Consider the following 11,476-nt stretch of genomic DNA (forward strand, 5'->3'; position numbering starts at 1 on the left):
CAGACTGATGTTGATTCCAGTTGAAGACTGTACACTTCCTGAGTAACCTATTCTAGAACTGAAGTAGCCTTTGACATGGAATTTCTTTCTTGTAATTACCAGTTTATAGTAATTTTCATTCTTCAAGTGAAGAAGAAAGTTCTTAGAGGTCAAAAGGTCAGCAGTCTATTGACAGTCATATGTGCATCCGGGATCCCTTCATTACTACTCTTTCTTATTCTGGTAAAATTTCAGAAGAATAAAGGAAGTGGAAAGCAAGAAAGAGTTACAAGAAGGAATTGGAAGGATGGCATCTTGTAATATGTAGTAGGATCCATGTATTAAATAAGATAAAAATAAAACTTGAACAAGGCTATATTTTAGGGTCCTGGTAGCATCATAAAATACCCTTGCCTTTTGCTTTTCTCTCTTATTTTGACGTCAGCAGAACCCTGAGGTATATTTGTAGCCTTGAGATTCACAAACGTGTTCTCTTTAAAACATTTGGTTTCAAAAGGGGCACATTTGTAAGTGGTAAAAAAAAATGCTCTCCATTGTGAAATATCAATTATTTGTAAGTGCTTGGATTAATTTATTGGATTTTATGGGTAAAAGAAATGGAAATTGTTTCTTACATTAAAAATTAATATTTTACATCCAGCTGTGTCTGGCTGGGCAATAAATCAGCTCTTTACAATTACTTATTTGTCAGCCAGCATGTTAGTTCAAAAAGCTAGGGAGCTTGCCTGTGGATCCTGCTCTACTTGAAAGGCAGAGAGAGTTCAGGTCAAATCAATTTGAGCCACAGTAATTAAGAACAAGATTGAAGATCCTTCCCCACCTACGTAGTAAGCATCTGGAGTTGCTTTTTAGAATGGATCCACTCCTCAGTAGCAGCAGAAAATACTGCAGGCAGGCAACACTACTTAGGAAGAGCTTTTTTAAATGCTTGAAGGGGTTATATACAAACCAAATATTGAAGCTTACCTCATAATAAATCTCAGTACTTCATATTTGCTAAACAGAAAAACATTTTATCTTTTCAATTTGTCTATTTACAGCTGAATATCACGTAACCTTCAGATTATGTATTTACAGAGTGTCTCCATATATGAGCAAATTAAAGAAGGTCAGGGGAAGGTAGTGTCCCACGATCATCAAGAGAACTGAATTAGTAATATGGTACCTGGGATTTTTTTTCCCCAGTAATCCATCATATCCCTGACACTGCCTGACCGTGCTTCAGGAGTTATCCCACGGAAAATCCTCAGTATGGACTTTGTGGATCCCTGTTTTGGCAGGTAATAAAGTTCATCTGTGTGATGGGTGCTTTCTACACCTTTAGAACCCAGGGTCAGAAAAAGGACAGAAGCTCTTTTTACTAGTGTAAATGTAGCCATAACATTTGAGTTAATGCCAGTAGGATGAAAACCTAATAGCAAACTAGTATCTTTATAACATCAGTGAGGAATGAGGCACAAAGATACATTGAAATTGAAAAAACCAGGGAGTGTCTAATAGTTGCTGATGTAAACAGAAAGTTCCCCTCAAATGTTTCTTTAGGGTGTTTTGATTTGGCACGTCAACATAAAATGTTGTGTAATTTTGATAGAACATAAGTTTTTGAAGCTTTTGCTTGGCCATCAAGATGAAAAATTAACTGTAACCGTAGCTGTAGTTGTACAGCGCTCTTGGTGAAGAGTTCTGTCATGATAGGGGAACTGAATTAAATCAATCACATACTCAAGAAATATAATTAGTTGCACACCTCTCGCACATGCAAGATCATATTCAATTAGAGGTAAATTAAATAACTGTGGAAATAAGGTCTCTTGAACTTCCACTATACAGAGGAAACCCAGACTTTTTGAAATCATGGGAGGTGAAGAGAAAACTCAGACTTCTGGCTTCCCAGACATCCTCATGTATTAGCATCGCTGCCTTTCTTCTGCACTGGGATTCTGCTGGTAGAGTGTATGATGGGTTTTGCACTGGAGACTGAGGGAGACATAGCAGCATGATGTTGAAACCAGAGGGTGCATGTTTCCCAGTGGCAGCACAATGCTACAGAAAACCCCATGTCAACTGACACTATGTCCTGTGTCCTGTGAAGCAAGAACTTGCCTCTTACGATTGAAGTTACTGTATGCCTCAATATCCATCCCTCTCATACAGCCACTTGTCTCACACAGTAGGATTTCTCTGACTAAAACCAGAAATAATATTTGGTATTTGATGAAGTTTTGCTGGTTGTATAAAACTCAGTGTATTTCTGATTGTCACTTCCTGGAATCATTTGATCTTGTATTTACGTGTATACAGACAGTAATTTACTGAGCTTGGTGTAATGAGAAAAAAGCTATCTGGTGAAACCAAATCATTCCATCATCCACCTGTAAAATACAGCTAACTTGAATGCATTTGAATGATTATAGATGAACTAATTAGAGACTGAGTGAATTATTTGTGAAGTTGTGGGTAAATAGGACAAAACTAGGTGGTTATAATAAATTGGCTGTGGTTATATCAAGGTCCAGCAAAGCTGCACTGTTCAAATAATAGTATTAACAAGCAATGAAAGAACTGAGGTTGATCTAATTAAAAATTGTATACCGAGTTATAAAAAGAGAGTACAGGAGTAAACAAGTGGCAGAGTCTAGATTTATTTGCCATAAATATGGAATCAATCACAGCATGATGTTGAGGTGTCCAGCACAAGGAATTAGGATTCATAAATAAAGCCCATCCTCTGTGTTGCTTTCAGTATAAACGACAAAGCAATAGCAAGTGTGTTTCTGAACGTGTAGCCGCAGACCTAAAGGTCTGGTTATGAAGATGATGAAGAGGCATAGTTCTTTGAGAGCTCCTCATCAATTTACAAAGTAACGTTCCACAATGGATTGGTTTGTGAGACCAAAGATGAATGACTGAATCAAAGTGAATTTCATCAGATGCAAGGGCTGTATGCAGTGGGGTAACAGCAAGCATGAACATCAGGAGCAAGGAAGCAGCTGCTACTGGATCATATATGCTGTGGGCAGGAAACAACCCCACTTGGCTATGTCTCTGAAGATTATGCCACATGTACTTTGACATGCCAGCATTGTAAGCAGTTATAGTACAGAGAGAAAGAGAGACACCTCTGCAGTGAAATGGTAAAGGGCATCACCTCGTTGACTTCAGCAGAGATCTCATGATTTTCAACAATATAGCTATAATGAAGCCCTAGTTCATTGCCAATATATAGCCAATTAAACAGATTCAAGAGGATACTAAGTTATGGGGGGTTAGTGTTTCTTTGGTTTTCAACTATAACTGACTGGAAAACATGTATTTAAGCCCTAGAAGTTAATTCATATTTTTAGAGTTGGCTGGGAATAAAATTACACAGACAGAAAAGTAAAAAAGGACCTTTTTTTTTTTCCCTGAAATAAATGCACAACTTCAATTGGCATTTTAGTGCAGCATTCTCTCCTGCATACGTAATATCACCATGCATAATATGACTTTCTATAAGATGTTGCTCTCAAATTTTGTGGTCTGCTGTATTACCTCAAACTTTCCATTTCTCTACTGCTGCCTCCCAACCATGCAGACAACTCAGATTTTTTTAGATCACACAATCACAGAGTCACAGAATGGTCAGGGGTGGAAGGGACCTCTGGAGATCACCTAGTCCAACCCCCCCACCAGAGCAGGGTCACCTACAGCAGTTGCACAGGACAGCGTCCAGATGGGTTTTGAATGTCTCCAGAGTGGGAGACTCTACAACCTCTCTGGGCAGCCTGTGCCAGCGCTCTGCCACCCTCAAAGTAAAGAAGTTCCTCCTCATGTTCAGATGGAACTTGCTATATTCAAGTTTGTGCCTGTTACCTCTTTTCCTAGATACCAACTTTTCCTGCACTCTTCCTATGGTAATCCTATTTTCATCTTCAGTGGGGACCAAATACAGTTTTTCAGATTGGCGCTGACCAGCACCAACTTTTTCAGCACTTCTGTTTTGTATTCTTCTTTGGTAATAAACCCAAGTATAACATTTAACTTTTTTTTATGTCTGTGATGTTGGAAGCTTCCTTTTCTTCGTTAGTCTCAAATGCCGTTTTTTGTCATTGAACTGAACAATTGAGCCATTTCTCCCAATATCCTACAGACATTTCCCTTGGCTCAAGAGTAATTATTTCACAGTGAAGTACTTTTGTCCCCCACAGGTCCAATCATCCAAACCATCTGAATCTTGCTGAATCTGAACACTTTTTCTTCATTATTTTTCTTTGCCTCCAAGGGAGTGTGGCTTTAGGCCCTGGTATTTTTTGTGCAGTTTTTACTGTAACACAAACAATGCTTTTCTTTTCAGAGTTTCCTAACATTCTCATTTATTATTTTTTTAAATTTTCTGGTAACTTTTCTGTTCTTTAATGATTTTGACTGAAATGGTCCATGTTTTGTGTCTATATCAGACTTTTTTTTTTTTTTTCAAATTAGAATGAAAATGGAGCAGTCAATTTTGAGAAATTCTTTCACATATACTTTATTAAGACTTTTCTCTTTTAATCTGTCCTTTCTGGATTTTAGAAGATATTTCCAATTAATCAAGGGCTAAACTGTTGGAAATTAGAGGTCTGTTATGATTTTTCAATATATCTTTAGATTTGACTGCCTTACAATGATGGGAATACCAACACTGGAAAATAACGTTGTTATAGAGGCTTCCTCATGTTTTCACTGTTCTCTCAGCACAGAACGCACTTTCAGACTACACAGCCAACCTGAACAACAGACAGGCAAGACAAAACAGATTGGTGCTTTCTGTGTCCTCCTTAAATCTCCTTTTGCCTCAGGCTGTGCGACAGGAAAAGTTTGAGCTTTTTTGACATGTATTAAGAGCCTGACTTCCAGTTCAACTAATTCTTCCCTCAATCCTCTCTCACAAGTGGGTGATAACATGGTCTAATACTTATGCTTTTTTTTACTAAGGTGAGTGGGTTTAAAAGAAAGCTTAAAAATATGGTAAATTGAAATTCATGATTTTTGGAACCGGTAAATTCCCCAAGAGGGTACAAAAGTGTAAAGGAAAATAAAGTTGGAAGCTGGAGGCAAGAACAGCAGTTTTTGAGTATTTAGAGCATGAAAGAAGTTAGTTATATTTAAAGCCAGCTAGAGAAAACAGTTTCTAAAGGGAAGTTAGCAGTGGGAACTAAAGGAGATATCTGTGGTAGCCAGGAAAGACGCCTGAAGGCCATAGTAGGATAGGGCAGCTGCCTAAGTAATTATAGCTCATCTCAATAGAAGCCCCACATTAAGAAGCAAAGGAAGAAAAGGTACTGACAGTGACAAGGGGACAGCCAGACCTGAAGGACAAAGTAATTCACTGACAAACTGAACATGTTTTGCTTTAATATTCCTAGCTTAGTGCAGACAGGCTCAAAATCTTGTGTTAAGGTGACAGAGGGGACCTGAGTGAACGATCCAGGCTGAGGTGCCCACAAGCTGTGAGGCAAAGTGTGCCAAGTGTGGATATTCCTCATCCCCATTTCCTCCTTTAAATGCCGTTGATATTAGGAGCTGGATATTACCTGCATTCTGAGAAGCATCTTTGGCTCTAGATACTAAATAGGTATTTGAAAGTATTTTAAAGCAGTATATTTAATGATGGGGGATACCACCTGGGAGTCTAAGTGAGACTTCAAACTGTCTGAGCTAATTGGATTGCTATTATTTGAGATAATCTTATTGGGATGCTTGGAAATGAGTTTTATTCTTCATTAAAAGGACAAAGGGCTGCATCTTTAAAGGGCAACACTAATGTATGCACAGAGGGCAAAAAATAATGTTCTCTAAAGCTCTCTATGGACTCCTGCCAGTTGTGACTAATGTTGGTGCAGGTACTAGGAAAACACAGGCAAATGTGATGATGAAGAAAGAAGAATGGAGATTAAAAGAAAAGTGGTTTGAAAGCTCTACTCATACTACTGTATGAAGAATAATATATGAGACCTATGTAATGAAAATGATAATGTGTTCTGTCATTTTATTTCAGATAATTAGACTGTGATCCTGGAAGCTGTTTCTTGTGGGTGAAGCTCTGTATCTGATTAGAGTCTTCCTGCACTTCCTATGGTTTCAGTTCAGAATCCTTTCCTGCTGCCTAGTTTGAGATGCAATGGGTCTAGGCCTGAGGAGACACTGATGCTGTGATGTTCTTATGGGACAGAGTGACAGGGTCCAGGTAAGGTCCCCTGACTGTCCCCAGCACGCTGCTGGGTGGACTGTTCATGCTCAGGCTCAGATTCAGAGGGAGCTGGCTGGCTTCCCATGGATGGATACACAAGCCCAGAGAAGATGACAAAAGGGGCTGGGTCCAATTAGAAACCACCTCTAACACCCAGCACAAAATTCCCTGCTGGGAGACATGGAAGATTCTGCTAGAAAATTGCAACACTGGTCTACAGTCTTCCTTTCCTAATCCTTTCACATTAACAGATCCACTTTGTCTGGCTACAGAAAAGAAAGTGAGGTGGATGCAGGACCCATACAGGAGGTCTACCTTCAAGTGTTTGTCAAAATAATTCTCTATAAGCAAAGAGATGCTTTCTTTGACTTTTGGGGGGTATACATTCCTCCAGAGTAAAATCTGTCACTCTACTGGTTTGTATTTTTAAGTGCTTTCCAAGCATCTTCAGCAGAAGAAAAATACCATAACCCTGTGTAACCGATGATTGGTAACTTGATTCTTGTCAAAGAAAACAAAGGTACAGTGCCATGTGATCTACCATCCCCATCTGAACAAGGCCACTCAGCTCACAAAAAACAAGTGCAAATAAGGTGCAGACAAAGAATTGCTTGGTGAATAACTGTGAATAGCAAATACAGGAGATTTTGAGTCAGCCTGTGGGAAATGCCTGAAAAGAAAAGGTGGCTACCTTTTGTTAACCAAAGTATTTGCTAACATGCCTTGCTTTGTCTCTCTTTCTGTCAGATGCCAGGTTCAGCTGTGTCTGTACTGCTGACACCAGTGAGAATTGTGGCTCTCTATCCCTCTGCTAAGATCCATGGGGTATAATTTGCCTATTCAGCTTGATATAGTAGTGTCTTAGACAATATATAGACAACTGGTTGTGGTAAGTGATGAATATAAGCAAGAAGAATTTCAGGCTGCAAGTTCAATATAATTAATGAAGTGTTACTAAAGTGTTTTAAAAGAAACTGGTTCCTGCATTTACAATGTGCTGTAATGATTTACTTAGAAGTCTCCCTTTAGGCTCAGTATACAAGTTACAAATGATGCAAAATGTTGCTGATCAGAGATATTGACAATCGCTCATTGGTATTGACATATACAAGAGTCTCCACTGGTTGCCAGTGTAATTATGAACTGACTTTAAAGACTCGGTTTTGGCCAAAGGCTAAAAGAGTACCTTATTTCTCATCTTATTTCAAAGTTTCTCCAATCTTGCTCTTCAGTTGTTTCTTCCAACAGATCAAAAAAAACCCAAACCCAAAATCAAAAATAATAAACAATAATAAAAAATGATGATAAAAAGATACTGAAAGTTTTATGTGTTCTTCTACCTTATCTTCCATCTGTCTGTTCAGGACTGTTCATTTAGCTGGAACAGATGGTGATGAGTTCTAAGAGATATTTCCAGTATTATTTCAGTAAAAGTTCCTTTCTATCAGTGAGTTATTTGGAAATAGGCTCAGGTTTTAGATTTTTAATATGTTCTTCAAAAGAGCCTAAGTGATTGAAGAAAAAAATGTCATAGGCTCTGCCACTGAACATGGATTCTGACTGAGCCAGCTGGATTTCTACCTAAGTCCCTGTGTCCCATGTTTCTTTTGACTAGGAATATCTGAAAATATCACGGGAGTCTTGAAAATAAAAGTTAGAAAGACTCAGTATCCTGGAGGGGTTTCTGAAACAAACAAGTAGAAGCAAGCTCTCTCCTTGGAGAAGATTGACTTAGCTAAGCCAAGTACTAAAAATTTAACTCGTGTCTACAATGGGTCAGAGAACCGCAGTGAAAACGGCTCTGGAATGTACTGAAGTTGAATTATGGGAAGGAAGGCTGGTTAAAAAATTTTAGTCAAACTGCAGCCTTAGCCCTGTGTTCTTGCTTGAACTTCAGGGCGCAAACTCATAGATTTTTGCTGCTGAGATCTATTTCCTTTCATTTTGCATGAGTATCAAGAGGGGACTGCTGTCAGCAAGATGCGTTATTCTTGACACAGCCTGAAAGAAAGCATTTGTTCCTTGAGTGTCTGTGACACGCAGTGCTTACGCTTCTGCTTTAGAAAGTTTGTTGCTCATTATAGAAATGTTAAGTTTACTCTCCACTCTGGTTGCTCTGTTTCTGCAGAAAAAAAAATAATACATCCAGCAAGTTATTGTAACGCCTATGGACTAGCACCAATAAACAAATCTCTGTCTCCTTGCACTTGAAACAGCTGCTGGTGATTACCCTCCTCCCGTGGAAACAGAAACACATCTGGTGTCTGCAGAACAGCGATGAAACAGAAAGGAGAGGAGCCAAAGCAGCTGTCCCAGGGGTACACAGCTGCATCATCCCAATGCTGCTGCTCCACCTGAGAGCCATGTCTCATGTAAGTGGTGGGCTGGGGCGGTGATTAGGAGAAAGAGGAAAATACAAATGGGACTTTTCCTCCTTTGTATTCTCCATCATGGTTGAACAATTTGGCTTTGTCTTTAGATCTCTATGTGGTGTTCACTGTTCCCATTATTCTATGTTCACCATGGTCATGTTAAAAACATGATCAAAGTTAACTGGCCTAACTTGTCATGTTCATTATCGTTGGCAAAATTTCCCCTGTGTGAAGAGAACAAATATGATGTCTACTGCTTATTGGTTCCTCTAATTGCTTATGCTATGACCTGTAAAAATGAAGTAATTGAGAACTTTGCCTTCTGTCTGAAATGCCATCATTTCAAGGTTGTCCACCGGCAAAACACAACAAAACAGAAGCCCAAACCCTGTAGTTATGAGGTGAGTTTTAAAGAATTGTCAGATTGAAAAGAAAAAAAAAAAAAAAAAGTAAAAGGTATGGAGCCCGTATGTGTGTTGCAGCATATTTTTTTAACTTTATGTGTCAGGATTAAGTCTTGAAATATTTGACAATGTATGAAAAGGAAAGGTGAGATTCTCACCTGTTGCCTCATATTGTTGCTGAAGTTCATAAGAAAAATAGGAAAATACTAAATATTGTGAAAGACTTGACAACATGTTTGTACACTGTAGTGTATGGCGGGACATATATTTGTTTGAACTGTTTTTCCTCTGTATATTTATGAATTAAAATTAAGTTTTAAAATTTTATCCCACCCCCTTTTTTCTTTCCCCCAGAGCAAAAGGAAAGATTAATTTAATAAGAAAGAAGAAGTCTGAGGTTTGTTTTTTTCTTCTTGTAAATGGTCCTGTGATATAGAAGACACGTCCATGAAAAAAACCTCAATGTTTCTTCAAAAATCTAGTTTCCATTCCAATAGACACTTTGCTGAGAAAACGTTTTCTGGCACAAGAAGGGAAGATCTGACACAAGTTGTGCCATATTTAAATGTATTCTAGCTTAAGCCAAAATCATTAATACAAAATCCATATAGGCTGGATGTTGGCAAAGCTGCTCTAATCTGGTATTAGCTGGAGAGGTACCTAGAGGTAAGCAGTTCCTAAGAATCAGCTCTCAGCAGGGTGTCAGAAGGTGACAAATGCCAGAACTGACTTGCCTTTACATCTTCATGTTTATCTGTTTTCTTCTTTTCTTCCTTTCCACTTTTCCTTCCCAGCATATGTCAGCATATGTTGCTTTGCAGTTGTGCAACCATTAGCACAGTTGCTCTCTTTTCTATGCCTAGCTCCTATTCCCACCAGGAACCCCTTTTCTCCACCCCCTCCCCGCCATAGTGTTTTTGTGACACTTGGATGGTGGATAGCCTTGATTTTATTAGATTATCATTCGTTGTTATCATGCCAAACGAAGTGAGCAAGTCAGAGAATAAAGCTCTTCTGCAGTTAACGCCAACTGTGAGAGTGGTGAGGGGTATTGGGAAGATGCAAATGCAAAAAAGAGAAGAACTGTTTCTGTACAACGAAACAGGCTTCATTACAGACAGTGTTGAACACTGCTAATTATACTCCTGCATTTTCATTTCCTTATTTGAGGTCCGAAGTGAGACTGCCTGATAATGTATGTTGCTCTGCCATATCCAACAGAATAATTGTTTGTTTACATCAGGTTTGTCTTTGGTTCCTCTAGGTCTCATTTCAGTTTATACTTTCTTGCTGTTAATGTTTTGATTTCTTCATTAATGGCATGAGGCACAAATACCCAGCACCATGGGAGAGGGAGAGCTATCCTTGTGTCTGCACATGGTGAGTTGGTACAGTTTTATTTTATTTTATTTTTTCAAATGACTGTTTTCTCCCCAAGTGAATTGTCCAAACTCCCTCAGCTGAAAATGTGATAACTGTTGAGGCTGAATGTTTGTAAAAGAGAGGAATACAGTAGGCTCATACATTTTCTGAAGAATTTTTATGAGAATCACTTTTTTACAAAATTTCCCAATTGATTTCCTACGTTATTACTCCTCTGGCTCTCAATAATGTTATTTAGACAGAGAAATATTCCGACAGCATATCTTCCCATTTACACTTTGCTTTCAGCACTGGCCTATAAATGGGCCATTATAGTCTGGAAAAAAATTATGAAGAGTAAAACTTTTCCTTCATGTTGCTTAAAAAATACAGTCTAACTAACAGTTGTCCAACATGCATCTGCTATTATAATTTAAAAATTTTCTACCATGCTAAGCATGCAGACATGGACTAATTTGATTAATCAATAGGTAAGTATATTAAACAGGTAATCTACAGTGCTGATCTGATTGCTATAGAATATCTCAGTGTGTTCAAGGAAAGAACTACCAGCAAGTCCTGCAGCAACAGGAGCAAGCCCAGCAGACCCATTACCATGACATGAGTGGGTTTTAGGTCAGTGAGGTTAAAAAAAACTTGCTCCAGACCAACCCAAATCTAGGTAATCAGCTTAGACAAGGTAGTCAGTATGTGCTAATATAACGCCCACAACAGATCTCAATGTAGTAATTCTGGGCCAAACTCTGCCTGCCATGTCTGTGGAAAGTAGTCCCATTAGCTTCAGTCATAATGCATATGCAGGAGGAGAATGCATTAGTAGAGAACTAATCAGAAGAGCTCCTAGGAGGAGGCAGCAGGTGGCAGATGCCTTGAGGGGCTGCTCTGATTAGCAGCTTGCCCCACTTCTTCCATTCAGTGCATTAGACTCCCACTGCACCAGAAAAGATTGGAGCTAGGGCCACCTGCTGGTGTAAAAAAACCCAAAGTTTAGATAATTGTAAGTTATCCATTGATAGAAAGGTCCCACAGAATCACAGAATGGTCAGGGTTGGAAGGGACCTCTGGAGATCATCTAGTCATCGTCGTGGTGGCCCCCCCCCCCCCCCGAC

The sequence above is a fragment of the Charadrius vociferus genome, unplaced genomic scaffold (assembly GCF_000708025.1).
Source record: "Charadrius vociferus isolate BGI_N301 unplaced genomic scaffold, ASM70802v2 scaffold173, whole genome shotgun sequence".
Classification (NCBI taxonomy): Eukaryota; Metazoa; Chordata; class Aves; order Charadriiformes; family Charadriidae; genus Charadrius; species Charadrius vociferus.